The sequence below is a fragment of the Morone saxatilis genome, unplaced genomic scaffold (genome assembly GCF_004916995.1).
Source record: "Morone saxatilis isolate NCDOM2014 unplaced genomic scaffold, NCSU_SB_2.0 Contig9, whole genome shotgun sequence".
Lineage (NCBI taxonomy): Eukaryota > Metazoa > Chordata > Actinopteri > Moronidae > Morone > Morone saxatilis.
In genome coordinates this window covers 23,151,161-23,155,327 of record NW_023340268.1, presented here as the reverse complement: position 1 = coordinate 23,155,327, position 4,167 = coordinate 23,151,161, and the positions used below count along the sequence as shown (strand labels likewise).

At 39.9% G+C, this 4,167-nt stretch overlaps 1 protein-coding gene across 1 annotated transcript in view; it reads right to left on the bottom strand.

Annotated features, from left to right (window-relative positions):
* LOC118342478 (large proline-rich protein BAG6-like) overlaps positions 1 to 4,167 on the bottom strand; it is an 18,107-nt gene that overhangs the window by 3,917 nt on the left and 10,023 nt on the right. The window lies entirely within an intron of this gene.

Here is a 4,167-nt window from a genome sequence, read left to right as displayed (position 1 = left end):
ACCTGCTTAATTGATGATGGATTCATTTTTTTTTTTTTAAACAATCATATACAACAACAACGGCATACTTATGGCTTTGTAATTTTCTCGGAAATTTCCTGGTCAAAATAATCTAATTTGCCGTTCTTTTCCAACATATTGAAAACGTTTATTTTCTTTATGTTAAATTTTATACTGCCTGTAAAGACATTCTTTCTATAATCAGTACCAAATTACATAATTATTTTCAGGAAACGTCCTATGAATTTACATTGGGTTAAACCGGCCTTGTTTAAAACTATAAAGATTTTATAAAGTACTGATTATTTGCTGATTTAAAAAGACAACAACCAAAAAACAGAGTTTAGGCAACAGTTTTCTTGTGATTTTACAAATAAACAAAAAGGAAATTCGCTAACAGAAAGGCGCTATACAAGTACAGGTCCATTTACCATTTACCATTTAACATTTTTCGAATGCTGTTTTGAGAATGACACAAGTTTTGGTTTTCACAAAGTTTGCTGCTTCAGTGTTTTTAGATCTTTTTGTCAGATGTTTCTATGGTATACTGAAATATAATTACAAGCATTTCATAAGTATCAAAAGCTTTTATTGACAATTACACTGAGTTCATGCAACAAGTCAATATTTGCAGTGTTGACCCTTCTTTTCCTGACTGATGGCAGCCTGTTTTTGCATAAATCAATGCTTGGAGTTTGCCAGTTAGTCACTTAGTTATCACTTTTGCCTTATAGCAAGGTGCTCCATCATGCTGGAAAAGGCATTGTTCATCACTGTTCTTGGATGGTTGGGAGAAGTTGCTCTCGGAGGACGTTCTGGTACCATTCTTTATTCATGGCTGTGTTCAGGCAAGATTGTGAGAGAGCCCACTCCCTTGACTGAGAAGCAACCCCACACATGAATGGTCTCAGGACGCTCACCTTTTCTTCTCCGGACAAGCTTTTTTTCCAGATGCCCCAAACAAGGGGATTCATCAGAGAGTATGGCTTTAGCCCAGTCCTCAGCAGTCCAATCCCTGTACCTTTTGTTTTTCCCTGATGTTTTTTCTGGAGAGAAGTGGCTTCTTTGCTGCCCTTCTTGACACCAGGCCTTCCTCCAAAAGTCTTCGCCTCACTGTGCGTGCAGATGCACTCTCACCTGCCTGCTGCCATTCCTGAGCAAGCTCTGCACTGGTGGTGGCCCGATCCCGCAGCTGAAACAACTTTAGGAGACGGTCCTGGGGCTTGCTAGACTTTCTTGGGCACCCTGAAGCCTTCTTTACAACAGTTGAACCTGTCTCCTTGAAGTTCTTGATGATCCGATATAAATGGTTGATTTAGGTGCAATCTTACTAGCAGCAATATCCTTGCCTGTTAGGCCCTTTTTGTGCAATGCAATGATGACTGCACGTGTTTCCTTTTGGCATAACAGTTGGTAACAGAGGAAGAACAATGATTTCAAGCACCACCCTCCTATTAAAGCTTCCAGTCTGTTATTCTCCAACACTCTCACCTGTGTTAACAGCTGGTCCTTTTGTGGCAGGGCTGAAATGCAGTGGAAATGTTTTTCATGGCAAAGAGGGACTTTGCAGTTAATTGCAATTAATCTGATCACTCTTCATAACACTCTGGAGTATATGCAGTGATTAATATTTGTGTCATTCTCACACTTACAGGTACACATCTAATAATAATTATTATTATTATATATAACAACAACAATAATGATGATAATAAGAATTCTTATAATGATGATAAAAACAATCCTAATTATTTTTATTATGATAATAATAATATATATAATTATATTTATATATTATAATAATTATAATTACTGTCTTTATTTACTGTGTATCATATCCTGGCAGGAACTTGGCTAACTGTGACAAAACTATGCAAAACTATTTAGCTCAATAAGTCAGACCTGTGATTGGAACTATTATTTCTATATCTATATTTATTCGCTGATGAAATAAATGTGTAAGTAAGAGTGTCTCTATGAAGAGTTACTTTAACTCTTGGGATGTCATATGTTGTGTGCCTCTCCTCTCACACTATGTTGACTTTAAATGATGGAATTTTTCTGCTAGTGAAATGCATAAACTTTACTTTAAAATATTAGCCTAGCATATACACAGCTAAAATACACAGTATTTGCATGTCAGATGCTCAGAGCAACCTCAGATTGATGTGGTGGACCTGATAGCTCAAATGTCAACATTCATTTGACAAGTTGACAATTTATCAGAGGCATCTTTGACAGTTATATTTTTAAACTTAACATCACAATGTTGTTTACATGAGTTGACCTCAGATGAACTAGAGTCATACTGATACCGATACCAGTATCAGAAATTCCTCCGATACACCCTAAAATGTGGTATTAGGTCGCAGCAAGTACAAATAGCTGTGCGCCCTGCTTCTTTCCAGCATTGTCTCTTTCGACATTTACTCCGTATTGGCTGCAAAGTTGAGGTATCTGAGTCGGTTGGGAAGGGATAAATGGTATGGGTAAAGTAAATATGTCTTTCTTCTCTAGATAAACTTGGGGACAACAGTGACCATGACATCTAATGGGAGACAGGCAGCTGAAGGACAACGCCAACCCTCTCAAGGTGCTGGTCAATCAGATCAGCAGGCATCAGGCCAGGCTCCGTCTCTTCAGTCAAATGGGACCACTCATCAACAAGGACAGGGAGGACCCCGAATGATCCGGATCACCCACCAGACCATGGAGCCTGTGGTTATGATGCAGATGAACATTGACGGTATGTCTTCATAGAACCTGACTGTAGATGTGCCACGCTCACACTCTGTAATTAGTTTGAAAATGTGTGTGTGTGGGGCGCCCGGTTAGCTCAGTGGGTAGAGCTGGCGACCCTTGCAGCAGCGGCCCAGGGTTTGAATCCAACCTGCGGCCCTTTGCTGCGTGTCATCCCCTCTCTCTGCTCCCCTTTCCTGTTTGTCTTTGGCTGTCACTATCATAAAGGCAATAAAAAGCCCAAAAAAAATACTTTAAAGAAAAGTACACTGGTACACAGATTCTTAAATCTGCAATCACATATAAATTATTGTGTAAATCAATAAGTACAGAAATAAAATATAATATAATATATTGGGAAGGAAATTATCAGGACATAAATTAATACAGAAATAAATTAATGTGGAATTGAAAACAATGGTCAAATATATGAATACAGAAAAATAAAATATTCTTTCTTTATTTAGTAGGTAATTTGTATAATTTTTTTTTTTTGTTGTCATATTTGCATGTTTATACCAGGTGTAAATCTATTTATTGGGAAAAAAATCTGATTCCTCTGGCTCATCCAAGCTAATTAATTTTTCTTCTTGTTGAATAGGTGAGTCAGCTGCTGGTTCTCAGGTTCCAGGACAACAAAATATTGCTGGTCCCGGACAGCCTGGTGAGTGCGTAGTTTGTTGCTGCCTCCTTCTTATAGATGCAGTAATTGATTTATTTGGGTCAAAAGAGCTTTAAGTGGACAAACTCATGGATCTACCTGTTTCTGTATCCAGGAGTGACACCTGTCCACTTCCCTGGACTGCCCCCTGAGTTCATGCAGGCCATTGTGCACCAGATCTCCCACCAAGCTGCCACCATGGCTGCCGCAGCCTCAGCAAGCCACTCAGCGCAGATGGGGCCTGGCCCTGGCTCAACACCCAGCGCTGAGGGAACTGCTTCCCCACAGCCCCCCCACCCTCCTCAGGCAAGGGTGGTCATCACCAGGCCATCCTTCTCCCCCCGCATCCCACAACCTGTGGGAACAAGGGGAACCACTATCAACCTGAGGGCCGCAGTACCCACAGCTGGCCAGCAGCCAGGACAGGTAACACTAACACACATAGATTTGGTCTATATAACATTGGAAATTTCCCAGAGCACAACATAATGTCATCAAATGTATTGTTTTGTTAGACCAACCGTTCAAAACACAACAATGTTAAATTCACTATAATAAGACAAGGAAAAGCAGCACATTTTCACATTTGAGAAGCTAAAACGTACAATATGTAATTTCTGCCACTAGGGGGTCTCTCGCATCAAAACAATAACAATAAACAAAGTTTGATGATGTCGTGAAGCAGCGTGGGTTTATGGGAGTTGTTGTTTTCACCACCATTGCCGTCAGCTTCGCCCAGTTAGGATTCCTTCAGTGTTCATGGTTCA